Here is a 17,884-nt window from a genome sequence, read left to right as displayed (position 1 = left end):
CTTTAGTATATACAGTCCTGCAGTTCATTCTCTGTCTGAACAAAACCAGGCTCCTGTCTCTTTAATCTTCACCTCCTGAAAGTATCTTCTAATTGGCAGCCCCTCGCCTGGCTTCTCCAAACAAAACGCAGTGCTTGTAAGCCACGCCTTCACTTCTCAGAAATGCCCATATAAGGAAACGTGCTAATCTCAGAGCGATATAGGAATAAAATAAAACGAAACTGACCATTTAGACCAAGGGTGGCTTGATATTTTTCCTCACGCGACCTCACTGATTTTGATAAAGTAAAAAAAAAAACCCACTGCACTGCGCACCCAAACAAAAGAATGATAAGTAAGCAGCTGAAATATGTTCATTTATATATTATAATATATACCTGCATCAGAGAATGAATATAACATAAAAATTCACAGATACAAACCGAACAGATACATGGTCATATTCATGAATATGAATTAAATTGTTTAGCTGTATCACTGACGGAAAAAACAACTAAATAAGCAAAATTTAGTATATACATATTTAACATTTATTTGGGCCGGTTTCCTAAATATATTACTAGACACCAAGTATTTAAATTAATATTATTATTTTATTATTATTAGATATAGATTTACTTCCATATGAGACACTGATGGGATCAATATACAATTGGGCAATCCCCACACTTGTATTTTAGCACTGGTGAACTCATCAGTTTTCTACTGTGGCAGGATCTAACTCCACAGTCTCGGACTGCAGCTGCTGGTATTCCATGATCTGGTCTGACACTCTAACCAGAACGTGCAGCTGGCTGAAAACTGTTTTATGCTGGTAGTTTACTGAGGCTTCAGATGTTCACTTCAGATATGTCTAAGCTGAAATAACAATGTTGGTCCCCTCAGTCCAATTGGATTACCAATGCTGGTGTCAATACTGATTCGCCCATACCTACAGTATTGTGCAAAAGTCTCCTCTTCTTTATGTTTTGTTTCCAAGGAGTCACTTTTTTTTCTTCATTTTTTAAAGTAGTCTAGAGCAGTAATTTTTCAGGCTTTCCAGAGGCCTTTAAAGGGCTTTTTTGGACATTGTCTGATTTTTTGATTTTCAGTGTGTGTACCTGGTATGTTTTTGTTTTTTTCAAACATTTGAGTATTTCCAAGTAATTAGAAGCTCAGTGGAGAGACAACTGATTCTGTTACAAAGTATATTTTGTATGATTTATTTAAGAAATATGTGTCACCCACAAACACAGACATAAACACTCTGTTGAAAGTGTGGCTTTTATTGGTTTTTGATTGGAGGGGTTTTTAGTTTTAGGACTCAGAGTCAGATTGAGATGGTCTCTAACCCCCGTTGCATATTTTAAGCATGTTGGTTTTAGAAGTTTTTGGCTCACTGGAATTCTCTTGACCTGATTGTTTGAAATGGTGTCCATTTTTAAAATGAACAACTTAGACTGTAAAAGGGTATCAATGTGACAGCAACTAAGGGATATAAATAAACATAATGGTCCTATTTTAAGATTTAAAGCTTCAGTGTGTTAATGGGCTTTGGAAATGGATTTCTTATAATTCAGGAAGAAATTGAAGTAGAAAATAAGAAACATATTGGATTGTCACTTGTGGTATAAGTTTTGAATAGTGCTAAATAAGAATAAATGTAATTCCACCCATGTAAAATATCCACTGAAGCTGTAAGCTGTGCGACAGATTAAGGCTCTTTCTTTATTTTACTTACCAAAAAAATAATGTCTAACAGTGTTATGCAATCTATACCAGTGAAAATCAATTCAGGTTTATCAGTGACACTGTTCAGCCAGGTTCTGCAGTACCTCATTATTTTTTGCAGATGAACACCCACATGCCATTGATTTACATGAAACCACCATTATGTCTTTCTCCCAGGAGCACGGGGCATTGGCTAATTGTAATTTAGTCGCAATCACGTGGAGATATATGCTTAGCGAAGCAATGCAAAGTAAATGTAATTAAAGCCAACTGATGTAGAGCCGAATAATCAATGCAATTTGCTGTGACAAGATCCTGGAAAGTAATAATGTTTGAAATCTGCGGAGTGAAAGCAAGCCCGGGAGTCAGGTTATTGGTTAGTGAATGAATGAATAGCAGATGATATTCTTGCATCCAGCTGGAGTAGTGATGGGAGCGGAAGCTAAAAATAGATGGCTTGTGAAGAGGCTGTACAAAGGAATTTGACTTTGTAGCTCACTCTGTAAATCCTACCTCATTTAGAGATTACAATGCTTTGAAATGTTCTTGTGGAATAAATGCAGGAGGATTCAGTTTGATCGTCCGCCGTCAGCCTGAACACGACTGAACTTGTTTTGATAATATATGATATATTGGCCCGATTGTGTGTGTGTGTGTGTGTTCGTGCAAGGGGAAAGACATCTTTCTGCATTTTACTCTGCAGCATGCTAGATTGATCTCCACCCTGATGCATTTCCATGTCTCCCCTGTGAATCCCACATGAGCCATGGCTGCGAGGGCGAGGCACATCACTCCCAATCTAAATATAGATTCAGAAATATTCCACCGTTGCTGCTGCTGCTCCTATTTTAAATATTTCCACTGTTATTAAGCAGCAGAAAAGCTACATCTCTTTCTGCTCCTGTGGCATTCAGCTTTGTGAAGTAATGCAATTTCCCCCCCCCTTTTTTCTCTCCTGGGTGTGTCACATGCAATAACTTCAGTTTTTCCCCCCACTCCCTCCTGCTTTGAGATGAAAGGGGAGGAGGGAGGGACAGACAGCGCAGAGGGAAAGAGGCAAAACTATGGCAGTGCCAAAACTGGCTATTTCTGTCTGGCTGTGGAGATGGAGAGATGGACACGCATTTGTGAATCACAATGTGATCCTTGGATGAGCTCGCCAGTTTGCGTCTTTGTGGCTTCTTATTGACGCTGTTGGTGAGGCTTAGATTGGAGCAAAGTGACTGTTTGGATCGGCACGTTTTCCTTTCAGGTGGAGCCAGGAACACATCCAGATAGGAAACTTGACTTGTAAGGGAGATAGACATGGAAATACAGAAAGCTGCTTTATTGAACATGACTTTACTTATTTTAGTTTTCTACAGCTTCCAGAAGAGAGAGACTCTTCCACATTTGCCTCACTTGTGCTCCATTTACTCATGTTTTGTGTGTGTCACTTTAATCCTTGTTGATGTTCCTTCACTTGTTGTTATTTTCTATCTACCTTCTAGCTTCTGTTGCTCTTAGCAATGCACCTCAGTACTTGTGATGTCAAATATTCAGTATTTGCCTACTCTTTTCCTGGCTTATGTTTTTAGTATGTTTAATTACCTAATAACTTAAAGGACGTCAAATTAACAGTTTAGGAGATTTTAGACATTATTTTTGGCCCGTTATTTTCCTATGACCGAATTCATGGGAAATTCACTTTTAGGACTGGGGATGCTGAAAAAGTGGGCAACCCCTACTGAGCTCTATAGATGTGAAAAATTAAGGCCAAGGGACACTAAAGCTCTTCTAATAGCTACTACTGATCCAAAGAAACAAACATATCTTCATGATCAAATTCAGGTTATTTACTTGGGTTGAATTAAATCTACTTCCTTTAATTCTTCCACATCTCTGTAGTCAGTTATGGAAAAAATGCACATGCATATGCACACATTAGAAATCACCTTTGCCAAAAATAAGGTTTCCCCCGCAGAAATCACATGCTTGATTCCTTTACCCACTCAATGCAAGGAAACCCAAGTCTCCCATTGGAGGAAAAAAATAACAAAGCACTGCAGATAACCAGTAACATCCATGTAAATGCATCATATGAGGCTTCCCAGCCCTTCTTGTGTGCACTCCACTGCAGTCTGCCCCAGAGACAGCCCTCGTTGTTGCTCTCTTCCTCCCACACCCCCTGCGCTGCTGCTCATGCATTCATAAATGTTAACACATATGTAAAAGTGGTAATAAAGCGATAATATCGAATTTACTGTTTTTGATTTAGGTCAGTTCACTTCCCAGAGATCACGTCTTAATTAGATTTTCCTCTTTTTTTCCCCTCTAAATAACCAGGCAGCTGATGAGTTTCTGTTGTTTTCTATTCTGTGTTTACCACTTTACTTTAATTTCACTGCCCACCAAAATCTTCTTCTTCTTCATATTTATTTATATTGCCAAAAGTCATCGCTTGTCTGCCTTCATGGATAACTTGACATCCAATTCTTAATCTATAGAAGTTAATATGATGTCAGCTCACCTTTGTAGCTATAACAGCTTCACCTCTTCCAGGAAGGCTTTCCACAAGGTTTACGAGTGGGTTTATAGCAATTTTGGACTTATCCTAAAAGTATATTTGTGAGGCCAGAGACTGATGTTGGATGAGAAGGCCTGCCTCGCAGTCTCCATTCTAGTTCATCCCAAAAGTGTTCTATCAGGTTGAGGTCAGGACAATCAGGTGCAGGCCAGACGAGTTGTTCCACACCAAAGTCGCTCATATAGGTCTTTATGGACCTGGCTTTGTGCACTGACACACAGTCATGTTGGAACAGGAAGGGGATGACTTATCTGCAAACACTACCCAACTAAAACTACAAGTTTCACTAACAAGCAGAAGTGAAACTGCCATGCTGGTTGAGAATGTTTATCTTCAGAATGAAAGTTGTGCCTTATCAACATATTTCAAAAGGTGCAACATTTACTTTAGCAAAGACAAAGGGTCTTTGTTTAGTGTTTGCACTGCACTTCTGCACTTTTCAGTTTCAATACTGCTCAGTTAGTATTTGCAGACAAGTTGGCATCTCGAATGCAAACTATAGACAACTTTAGCAATCTGCTAGAGAACCAATCAAATCCAAGAAGGGTTTTTGGTGTAGCACTGTATACCTTCTTGCAACCAATTTCATCTAGTGACAGCCAACAACAACTTGCCAAGCCGTTGTAGGGAAAACACTTTTTTTTCAACAACTGGTGGTTGCTGACTGGTCTCCTGACCTATGTGACTGGGGTGTTACTTAAAAAAAACTGCCAAATCCTCACTGTGAAAGTTCCAAACGCTTTTCACAATCCAGTTGTAAAAGAGTGTCTCAAGAGTTTCACTTCCTGACTAAATAAATATTAAAAGAAAAAAGAAGAAAAAGAAAAATGCGTTTAACCATAATAGAAGAGATTATAGTCCTCTACCTTCTGCTCAGTTGTTTTGTTGGGGGCAAAGTAGAGAATCTATAGAGTCCCCATGTTTTCCACCACTGGTCTTTTGGGTATTACTCCCTTTTCCCCATCCCTGTCTTTCCACCTGTCCAATCTCAGCATTGTCTTTGTGCCAAGGAGGGCCAAGGTGCTGCCTCATTCCAACTTAGGGGTTTTGCCATGCATGGCAGGACGAAGCCATGCCTTCACAGCGCATCAGGGGGCTAATGAGAAACAGTATGGCCAGAGGATAATGGATCCTGACCTGACAGGCCATGAAACACAGTCTGCCACCCGTTAGTCTGCCTTTCTCTGCTCTGCCTGCCATCCAAGCTGCTCTGACACTTTCAATCTGACTTGAGTGGATCTGGAGAGTTGTTTTGTGCATGTGCAGCCTTCCCTTCATACTCTACTTCCTTTCCTCCTTCTGAAAAATCCAGAGTCTCCCAGAGCATACAGAGACTAAGCTGAGGATGCGTTGCTGTAGCTCAAGTGCTCCTACTTGCTTGAGCAGAGAGACAAGAACTATGAGAGAGTGGGGGAAAAAAGAGAGTTGTATGACATGCAGGCAGGCTATTTCCTCTGATATGTCTCATTGTGTCCTAGCAAGATGGAAATATCTCTCTCTGAGGTTGTAACTGGTGATGAGAAGGGAAGGGAATGTGGGAGGTGGGTGCAAGTCAGCTCCAGTCTTGACTGAGCAGAGGCTGAGCTGGATGTAATTTACACTCAGCCCACCTCAGGGAGCGGCGGGAGGAGAAGAAACCATTACCTCCCTCCAGAAAGCTGCCCTTCCCATGTGGCAGTGTCAGCTTTCATATAAAAATGGATCCATTGCTATTACAACACCCCACCTCTCTTCTGCTTCCACCTCCCACCGCAGCTCCCTCCCACTCTCTCATACTGAAGGTGTTTCGTAGATTAGAAATAGAAGGGTCTGGGAATGAGCAGGAGATGATGACCGGACAAAGTGGGACATGGGCGGACCGCATGGCTGTCACCATTTCATGTCAAAACATTAAGAGTAGCGTGAGAGCTTTGTTGTGACAGAATGATTCCCGAGGCTGCACAATCCCATTCTCTACTCAGATGGAGACAGACACACTAAATGGCTGAAAGTCATTTTTCTCCCTTTTAGCTGGTAGCAGTTTCCAAAGAAACTGTGATAACAAAAGGCTGAAATTCGGCACTGTCTGTTCTTTTGACTGGAACTGGCTAATGTTTTTAGCTCTTGGTGTTAGTCGTTTTTGAACCTAAATTGTGATGTGTTTATACTCCATAATTGACAGATGACTAATATATGATGTTGTATTTCTGCACTTTCATTTTGGTAAGTGCTCCATTAGGATGATGTTGCTCTTATACCCGTCATCGCTGGCAACCCTGAAAATAATTCAAACTGTAATTTTGTATTATGCAAAGTTTGTTGCAGGCTATTTTTTTAAAATCTGTTAATAAATAGTAAGACCTTTACAGTATGAAGCTATCTAACAATGATTCAGCAAACACTGCTGTGACTACAGTAAAACTGCTCAAAAACTAACATTAACCTCCTAGGACCTGGCGTCCACATATGTGGACATCACATTTTGGGTTATTTAGACCAAAATACTCAATGTTACTCTACAAGGGCCTGATATCCACTTACGAGGACATTATACTGCTACTGTTCTATCGAAATTTTAAACAAATATCCTCATATGGGGAAACAAAAATTAGGTTAAAAAAAAAATCTGGTAATTCTTTGTTTTTACATCCATCAGGTCCCAATCAGCCCATTTATCAAAGAGAAATTAAAAATGCATGCCGTGGAAGAGTTTGGGTCTTAGGAGGTTAATCTTCATGTGAGATTAACATCAACTGATGGGTTGGCTCTTATCTCTTGATACCTTTACACACAGTCATGTATAGCGTTTTAATTAAACTGCTTCAGCTATGCAAAGTTGCTGTGCTCTGCAAGCTGGTTTGCAACATACCATGTTCCCAGCGCATATTTCATTCTGCATCCGATGGCGTCTGTTGTGATTGATATCTGCTCAAGTTTGTGCTGAGGTATTTCCTGGAGAGACAGGAGGTCTGAGAATGGAGCCATAGCTCTTATACAAATATCTGAATTTTATTTAATGTAATAACTATGGAGAACAGGTTATATATCTGCTTTAGTCGCAGTCCTCACAGGTCTCACTCGGGCAAAATGTCTATCCATTCATCCTTTTTCTTAAATGCTCATCCAATTCAGGTTCGTATGCAGACTGTGGAGCACCATAAAGAGGTCACCAGTCTATCACAGGTTAAATGACAAACAGGAATTAACAGGAAAACACAACAAAAACTAAATTTAAATAGCACACTCCATAAATACTAAACTAGAACTGAAGTAAGGACCCACTCAGCTTAATAATAACAATTACAAATCTAGAGTTTAAGAATATGAAACACAAACTAGGAGCACTTAAACGTGAAACAACCCTCAACAAAGCCCACGAGTCCCACAGACCATAACAGTAACAGACAAAATATTGTGCAGTCTGAGCCCAGCACATATGGAAGCTTTTTTCCACTACTTGAATTTAATAGTTTTTTCCATCTGTAAGTCAAAATGTCAGGTTAGTATGTTGAAACTTTGACTTACAGTAATAACTAAAGAGATACTAACTCATTAAAATTTTGAGTTCTATCACTTTTTTGGGCAGCTTCAGTTGCCTCAAGGTGCTTTATAGAGGGTGTGTAATGTAAAGTCGCTACAATACTACAGAGAAAACGCCAACAATCAGATGGCCCCTTATGAGCAAGCGCTTTAGCGACAGTGGGAAGGAAAAACTTCCTTTAAACAGGAAGAAACCACTGGCAGAACCAGGCTCAAGGAGGGGCAGCCATCTGCCGTGAGCAGTTGGGGGTGAAGGGAGGAAGAAAGGACAAAAGACATTCATTTACAACAGGAAAAAATGGTGATCATTTAGTTGGTTGACTGTGTGAGTTACTGTGAGCTACAGAGCACCTTAGTGTCTTTTCGCTCATTGTTTTGGTTTTTATAGTCTCACTGATTTAACCAGAATCCAACAATCAGCAGTTTTTATACAAACTGCTATCATAAACCCGTTTATGGTTCCTGACCCGCTTAGTGGTGGGAAATGCTAGCAAAATGCTGGTGAACATATGGGCAACCCAGCCGAGTCAATGCCGGACTTACAATGATCAGATGGGACTCGCAGTGCATGCTAATGTTGTGTCATGTTTGCTGAATGTGTAAATAAATTACTTGCTAACATGCTAGAAATATCCTCTTTACAAGGTCACGTTATGCAAATGTGGAGTTTACAGCTTTTTTTTCTCTGTCTTGAAATGGACAAAAATAATCATGTTATATTGTTATAACATAAATCATGTTATAATGCATGTTATAACACAGAAAGGGTAACTTCACATGTCGAAAAATGACTTTAGATTCAAAGGTGATTAGTGTCACTGGTGCTTTCTTTATCTTCTCAGAGCACGACCGAATAATGTGAATGTGTCAGTGTTTGGCACGGTTGCTGCCCTATAACCTGAAAACTTCCTCTAAATGCTTTATAAGAACTCAGCTCAGTAATAATTTTGTCTCTGCATTTAAGCAGCCATTATTTTGTGAAGACAGAGGATTTTAAAAACATAAGAATACAGACCACAGTTAATTTTTGCTCTCTGCTCTTTAGTGAAAGCAGTATACTGATTTAATGGCACAAAGGGAGAGGTCTGTCGTCCCCTGTGATCAATATCCTGTGTCATCCTGACCTTCACAAGAAGGTGGATCTATCCCTAAAGCTTTCACCTTTTGCACCAAACACCCTGCACCTATGCATTTGCATTTTTATTGTCTGCACATAACAACTTAATTACACACTGCTGCTTCTCGGAGTGCTTCTTCTAACTGCATTAGTCTGATAAAAGAATCCACCCACTTCCTTTTTTTAAGTGTTATTTGCTGAATATCTCTTTTTTGCCCTGCAGCGAGAGCTAATTATCCAAAGCGTCCTAGCACTAAATGATTTTTGCTACACTCTGTGGCGCATCTAGTTTGGGTGTCATATTTTTGTTGTGGGTGTACAGCCATTCTTACATGAAGCCTTCGGGGAATGAAAAGTGCTAAAGTTTGTGTTAAAAGTTTGCTATGACAGGTTCTGTTTACAGTTACAGGATAAAACTGACTTCTTCAGTTAAGGTCACATTAAGGTCTGAATATCCAAAACCAAAACCTGAGTACCACAAAACCTATTGTACAGTAACCTGTACAAATGGTAGTAATGACATATTACATAATAATGTTGTTTTTGTCTCATTTTAACAAGACTTCTCAAGCAGTTTCTAACCTGCAGATTCATTTTCTCCTATTGTGTTTTTTTCTACTCGAAATAACAAGACATTCCCCAAATTATAGCCCCTTTTGCAAAAGTTAACCTCACACGTGAGTTCAGACTCCTTTGTTAAATTCTTTGGATTTTATTGAAGAACAAATATCACACAGACTATCCGCAGCTTTTGAGCGGTGACACATAACAAAACTTCAAAGAATGTTAAAGTAGCCAACATCACAATAGCTCCCTGGAAAGCTGATGCTCACACCACAGCTGGCCGGCTTGCGTCACCGTCCTATCAACAGGGACACTTTCTGGTGGGTAACCAACCCAGTGAATCTCAGTGTGGAAGCCAGCTGGTGGGTGCTGAAATGAGAGATGATTAGGAATGAGAGATAACCGCAAATTAAGTGACTGAGTGTTGATTGAATCACTAAGTGGGTGAGTGAGTGAATCTTGCTTGTGTCATGTTTGTCTGCGCTTTCAGTCTCCCATTGCTCCTTACTGTTCAACATAGATCTTCTTAGTTCAACATAGATATAATATATACTAATATATCATATATTTTGTCCCATGCCTGTTTCTATTGTCAGTTCTTATCATTTTTCTATTTAATCATTATAATTTTCTAAATAGGCTTTTAGGAGAAATGTGCTAAATGTCATGCCATCAACATTTAAGTGGAAAAGAAAGAATAAAATCTAGATATCCTCAACTGCACCAAAAGGTAATCCAAATAAACACAGTGCATTGACCATAAGGTTGCTCTCTTCCAATTCATTTCAAAAGCAGACCCATAGCCTTGTCCACCATAACTGAAAAACTCAAAAAACTGTTTTAGTAGTTGTTATGAATCATCTGCCTTGCCCTTACTAAGGCTACGTTCAAACATACACAAGTATTTTGGAAAACTGAGATTTTTTTCCTTTTCGTTTAAAAAAAAAATCCCAAATCCCATTTCTGAAAAAATATCTCTAAGATTATCAGCAACAGTATTTTGTCTATATCCGCCATTGTAGAAATTTATCTCAGGTAAACAATAACGTGACGAAGGACAGCGTCAAAAAAGGCGCACAGCTTTGACTAAATCTCAGTTTTCCTCGTCCACGTGTAAACGCATAAACTGAGTTTTTCGAAAATCTCCACCCTGGCAGGAGTTTTTAAAAATCTCCATTTTCAGTAATCCAAAACGCCGTTTACGTGTGGACAAAAGGCCCAAACGGATAGAAAAAGCGGTGTTTTCAAAAATACCGTGTAGGTGTGGACGTAGCCTAAGACTTTTCAATTTCTCAGACTTTTTTTTTTAATGTGCTTTACTTGTTCAGTTTAGATTAAGTAATTATTCTAGGTAATATTAACACCCATCTTTATGAAGAATATGACAGCCTCAACACTGCAATAAAATTGCAATAACTTGTCCTGACATATAGCATAGAAACTTAACATTTAACATTAATCCCTAAAAACTCTCTTTTGTCTGAGTATTTTGATAACATTCAGATTTACAATGTTTTATATTACAAAACACTAGCAAATAAATTTCAATACAGTAGATGCCTTTGTTTCTGCAAATGCTATAACTGAACTATGGAAGCGATACCTCCATGGTTGTTTTCTTTCATGTCATGTACCAGCAGAGTGGGAATCAGCTACTTAAACTTTACTCCGACAGAAGTTGATTATTTTGTTAATAGCTTTACATCCTCACTTAGTGCAATGCTTGAGATGCTTGACCCACTGGTACAAATGCACAGAAAAGTAAACCTGTTGAACTGCTCAGTAATTCAACTATTCAATCAGCCATTCCAGTGGCAGCAGCTCAGTGCATTAGCTGTTGAGACTACCATTGTTTTTTTTTTTGTTATTGATTTTTTTTACATACTACTTATGTGACCAAACTAGTAAGCAAACATATGTATATGTCCCATAATATCCAACTGCTCCTTTTTAAAGGTTATTATTAATTGGTTAACAGGATAATAACACATAACAAGAATATTTGTGGTATAAAAAAGGTAGCAGCAAATTATTTTCGATTTTTGTAATTTAAGTCAAAATTCAGTGGTAAAATAGGACATAGAAGATTCCAGAACTCTTAAAAATATTCAGTTGTGCATTTTTACAACTTCAAATATTTATATTTGCATATGAAAGCTCATCTCAGGTATATGTCTGTATAACACTTTGTGTTGTGTTGTAGCTTCCACATGATAAGACTTTGTTTTAGAGAGCAGGTGCAGAACCAGGTTGTGATAAGTCAGGTGTCTGCAGAGCCTGGAGACCAGGCCAGCAGATAAAACTTCATCATGTAGGCCAGGGGTCGGCAACCTGCAGCTCTTTAGTCCTTATACTGCGGCTCCGCGTAGTTTGGGAAAATAAATTAGAAGTATTTAGCTGAAGTTTATTTTATTTATGTTAGTTCTTTTTTAACTTGTAGTTCTAAATTGGAAGATTATTGTGATATTGAAATATAAAAATACAAATATATTCTATTATTTTTTCATCGCTCAAAATAAGCGTCACACTCGCGGGAGCCGGTGTACCCGCCAAAACGCCATGTATTTATCGAGACTTTCAACCCCAGGTAGGTCAATTATGGACCTTCGGATCCACATTATGTCAGCAGCTGTTCTCCTCCGTGAACTATGCTAAAAACAAACACCGCTCACGCCTCACAGATGACAGCTTACAGTCCTGCGTAAAGATGAAAGTGACTTCGTACAGCCCCGATTTGCAGACGCTGTGCGCAGAGGTTCAGGAGCAGAAGTCCCATTGTAAACATATCACGGCAGACCCGACGCTGTTTGCATGAACACGCTTTTCAGAATCTCTTTATTGACCACTTTTCACACACGGTTGCTGTACGCATACAGCCGGCTGTAGCTTTTCAGCTCACAGCCCGACACACACCAACAACAGCATAGATAGCACAGACGTTAAGGCGGCGAGGCGTGATTGCGGGTGCCGCTCAGGTGCGTCCGCCTCCCCTGCAGCAGCGCTGCAGACCACGCCCCGCCACACACATTAACCAGGTAAAATACATACTTAGGCAGAATTTTGCAAATATCTATTTTTCATCTTTTAGCAGCATAGTGCTTTTTTTCCAATTATTTTTTAAAAGTCAGGTCAAGGCTCCAAAAGCCCAAAGGTGATATAAGGGTGGCGGCTCACAACAGTTTTTGTTTGCTACATGGATCATTTTAGTTCAGCTGGGCGTCTTTCCTTTTGTTATATTTCTTTAAGAGTTAAAAATGTGTTAATTACATAAATAAAATGTAATTTTCTCTCTAGCACTTCATGGATTTCATAAACAACACACCTTAGTTGTTCACACAAAGCATAAAGGTAAAAAACAATATATACAGTGTTATCTTTATTTTAGATGTCAAAAAGTATTTGCGGCTCCCAGTGTTTTCGTTTGCGTGGAAACCGGGTCCAAATGGCTCTTTGGATGTGAAAGGTTGCTGACCCTTGATCTAGGCGTTTATCCAGCTGGGACATATTCACCTGCCTGCCTGAAAGCAAAACAAAAAAAAACTATGTTATCTAAATGTCTTCACTACTAGTTGCAAAATCTGTTGCATGCAAACTGACAGAAGAACTAGCACTTTTTAAAATCACAAATAGCAATAGGATGAGATTCAAGAAATGAAAAAAGTAAAACTGGAAAGTGGACTGCTCAGCTCAGCTGAAGCCTTTGCTATGTTGTAGGCAAACAACAAGGCAAATGGGGCTGGGATAGAGGCTTGATATTAGTTCATAATTGTCTCCTTGATATTGATGTCCATTAGATAGGTATACAGTACCTTACTTGCATGCATATACACCATACACACACACACATATTCACCAATAACATTTGATCCTTTTCCTTCCCCTCCCCACAACGCTGAATCCAGTATTCCCAGCACTTAACATTGATTATTAATGGAAGGTTTCAAAAGAGAAGGAGGGCAGAAACTGATCTTACTCTTTATACCCACTAACATTAAGAGAAACCTGTCTGAGGATTGGGGCCAGTAACTTCCCAGAAACCTTACTGATGGGAAGTACTGTGCCAGCACAAATTGATTGTGTAATTTCTGCAGATCATCATGAAACCTGAGGGTCATAGTAATGTCTGACAATAGCGACTTATTTTTGCCTTTGCCTTTTGGTCTGAGAATTTTTGAAGACACGTGTGGTGGGGTCACAAGGAAGTGACCACCTCTGAGGCTGAAAAATGAAGCCAAGTGAGAAGCATCAAAAAGTGCAGTTCCTTGAATGGCCACATGAGGGTGGCTCCAAAAGGAAGTCCTCAAAATGTTGAGCTAGACAGCATTAAACAGCATCAACCACTACGAGTAGTTTTTTTGTTTGTTTTCTTATTTTTAATTAGATAAATCATCCAAAAAGATACTTTAGTAATGGGTGTGACCACTTTGAAAGTTAGTCAAAGGAAGTACGATGAAGCCAGTCATTGAAGTCATTGAACTAGACCTCTCCACCATGTTTGTATCAGCAGCGATCATCAAAATTATTTGGTATTACCTTTTAATGTCTTCATCATCTGTCATTCGAACTGTAGTAAGACCACGACACACCATCCATCCATTATCCAATTCACAACTGCAGGGAGAGAAGGATGAAAAGGATGTCTTACATGTTTGTACATATCCATCACTTTTTGTTTCTTGTTGTGAGCCATTAAAATAACCAGAGGTGAGATCGCACCATTAAAAGAGAAGCTCAGACTGCTAAATGTGTAAAAAAGTTTTTTATGACAGCTTATTCAGATCATTTAAAGCCAGCCCTCAAGGGAAGAATGTGGCAGATAACACCTCCTCGTTTCTGTCTCATCACAAACAACACCAGTCTTAAAACTGGCGCGTGATGGAGATTCAGATGCTATTTGGTAGTTTATCTAAAAGGGAGTCCTGAGCTGTGTTTTCCCATTGTGCATTTTTACTCCTCTTCCTGTGCCCTCTCCTGTCCCCGTGGAGCCAAACGTGCGTCAGCAAGTTGCTCGGCGGCAGCCTGGCTATCTTTTTATCAGCTCCTGTTCCTCTGCTCTTTATTTTGTGAAAAAGGTAATACACTGAGGAGCAGTCACACATCGTTATTTAGATATTTATGTTAATCCCACCTGTTAAAAAAAAGGCTTTTTAAAAACATATTGACAGTAGATATAGTATTAAGCACCTTGTATGTATTGAAAATGAACAGCTCAGCACTCTTTAAGTCTTTATTTCCTCAGCACAATGTTCCTTTTGCAAAATCGAGTCAAACTGTTCATGCTTTGTTTGAATCAGAAGTTTCTCCAGTTGGTCTTCCAGACTCTGTGAGCAGATGAAGATGTGGGCCACCGTTCCTCCCGTGGGGTCCTCTGTGTCCCTTAACTGACTCGAACCTAGTGAGCAAAAATATCCACATGCCTGCGTCTTCGCCGCTGCCTGAGGGAACGTATTAATGCCTCAGCTAATCCGATTAACATTAACAATCCCACAGGGGAAATCTCTGCACATCTGCAACGGACAGATAATTACGTCGCCTCAGATGTTTGTTTCTTTTTTCTCTCTGTTTGTTCTGGCTCTTTTTATGTCTTTGGAAGACCATCAGCGTTTTTTTACCAGCATGGATGGGCACTGTTTAGCATGCTCAGGTCTTTGTAGAAGAATCTACTCGTGAAGATGTAACATAGGAGGATGCCCTCTGTGTCTCAAGGGCAAGCTTTCACTGCACTTTACTGTTATGACTAATTCAGTTCATGGATTTTCTCTTTGATGTATAAAAGGTAAATTTCTCATGAAAATGACTCTACCAAAATGGTTTCACCTCCCGTAATAGTGGCAGCAGCAGTAGTACTACTATTAGTTGTACTATAGTAATTATAATTATTGGAAAAATAATGCTAATTAATAGAAATTTCTCTACCTGTTTCTTTCTTAGACATTTATCCATTGAGTGTTATATCTGAGACACTATGTGCAGAACATGTCAGTTGTTTTTCATTCCTAATTGCTCTATTATGCAATCATTGTAGTGTAAGGGTTGTTTACTTGTATGCTCGTAACAATATCAAAGCACTGGCTGAACCCTGACGATGTGTGTGAGGCATTTTAGGAGCGAAGCGGTAAGCGTCAGTCACTCATTATGATGTTATCCTGTTAACAGAAGGTTTCTTTCAAAGATTATCTGAGCTGAGTCGCTGTGTGTTGGAGTTCAAACAATGCACTAAAGAGATGAATGCGGATTTAAATCCCTAAAGATTGGGAGACTATTCCTGGATGAGTTTCATTCTGCCAGACTGGAAGAGCTAGACATTAAATTCATCAAATCACCAACAACACTGTGATATTCATACCGGCCCTCTATATATAGTCTCTTTCTTTTTTTTTTCAATTGAAAATTAAAAATCACACTAAAAAGTAGTGACAACCAATTCCAGCCTGGTCAAAGTTTAGCTCAAACTTTTACCAAAGGTTGGCCAAGCTGAAACAATTATTTATAAATGAGATAGAGCGCTGAATGCACATATAACACACACACACACACACACACACACACACTGCTTTATCTTGCTCATAAAATGATGACTGACAAATCACGAGATTCAAATATAATCAGTGTTTTAAGTAATCTTCTATTGAGTTATTAAATTATTAGCATTATTAATTTATTAGCTTGGTTCCTTTGCGATATGTGTTTGGTTTGGTTTGATTTTTTTTTTATCTTTTAGTGACATTTCTCAAAAGGTTATGGTTGGATTTGCATTCAGATTTTAGCAGAAATGGAGCTTTAACTTTATATGTAGACCTGGATCTAGATCTGAGGATTTGGAAAATTTGACATTTTATGTCCTTTCACAAACATATGTGATAAATGAATGTCACTTGTAACAGGAAGTTTTGGAGGTATTATCTTAATGTCCTCATTATCTCATCCAGATACCCTTCTAGATTTAGGGGGTCAATCCATGTACAATGTGGAGGGAATTTTCAGCCTTGATATGCAGTATCAACATTGTTCTTGTTATGGTTGTTAATAAAGCTTGTAAGATAATTACAAATGAGTGGTTATACCCTTAAAATGTGTCAAAGGGAAAAATATACAGTGAAAATAATAATAAAATAGTAGTTACTGGATGTAACCGTGAGCTTAAGCTCCTTTACTTACTGGGCTTCACAGGGTGCTGACAATATGGTAAGATGGGCACCCCAACGTCAAGTATGCATATTTAATTTTACGATATGCATATACAGTAACACTGCGTGCATATTTAATAATACTAGAATATTTATAATTTCAGCTATTTGTAGTTATTTTGTTATATTTTATATCTTTGTTATATATTTGTTTAGTTAGTTACTATGCTTTACTGTCTCATAGCAACTGTGAGCACATCATTTCCTCTGGATTTCATTTTTGGTGGTCGTGTCCACTTATTGTTCTGTTTGACACTGCCCCTTCTTGAATAGGTTGTATATCAACATACCTGGACCATAAACTTTCTGAAGTTTTTATTTAGTTATTTTTTCATCAAGGGAACCTGATCATTGGCACATAGTTTTGCCGTACACCAACAAGCTTTTTAAAGTATTGTTCTAAGAAAGCAATCTTATACCTTTTAGTGGAGCAAACCTTTTGTTGTTTCTGCAGGTGTCGTACATATTGTATCTGTTAGGTACTTTTTAGTGCTCAATCAGACTAGAAAAGTGCTCAACAAATGCTACTTTTTCATTATTGAGAAGCAAGCTCAGCAGCTGTTTAGCCATAGTAATTTTAGTACGGTCAAAACTTTTGATCCTTGAGAGTCCTAGAAGTAAGTCCAAGTGTATGCGCTCAACTGATGCCCAGACCTTTTGATCATAGCACATGATCTTCATCAGCAGATGGAGCTGCTCTTTGTAGCATATGAGAAAAAATAAATATTTGGTGCTCTTTTTTTTTTTTTTTGGCCGACATGAGCAAAAAGGTCCTAGAATTCAAGCAGCATTTGATCTTTTATGTCAACACATTCATGACATCCCTGGAAACACCATCTGCTGACAAAAACCACTATTAAAAAAAAGTTCACAGCCCCAAAACACACTGAGTTCATCTGCAGCATCGGCGATACACACTGATGGTCACTTTTGCTGTATTTTAAATTCCCTTTGATGGATGAAAGGTGGCAGAGGAAGTAGAAAAGGTTTAGAGAACACAAGCAAAATAGCTTCATGAGTAGATTCTGTGGTGAAACAAAGCAAGTAACTGATTATAGAGGGATTTAATGTGCGATAGGATGTACAGTAAACTAAACTGCATAAACCCACTCATTCACTTGTGCGACACCAAAGGAGAACAGTTGGAGAAAACCAACATTTAAATAAGATTACTTTACTGTTTATAGAGACGTCCACTGAGAGCACAATGAGGCAGCAGCT

General features: G+C 38.8%; 1 protein-coding gene across 2 annotated transcripts in view; it reads left to right on the top strand.

Moving 5' to 3' along the window:
• The window catches only part of gpr158a (G protein-coupled receptor 158a), a 98,651-nt gene that overhangs the window by 60,342 nt on the left and 20,425 nt on the right, over positions 1-17,884 (top strand). The gene's annotated exons all lie outside the window — the stretch shown is intronic.

This window comes from Perissodus microlepis, chromosome 9 (assembly GCF_051167445.1).
Source record: "Perissodus microlepis isolate ML-2025 ecotype Zambia chromosome 9, ASM5116744v1, whole genome shotgun sequence".
In the NCBI taxonomy this organism is placed as follows: Eukaryota; Metazoa; Chordata; class Actinopteri; order Cichliformes; family Cichlidae; genus Perissodus; species Perissodus microlepis.
Note: the sequence above shows the minus strand (reverse complement) of the source record. Positions and strands in the feature narration are given on the sequence as shown.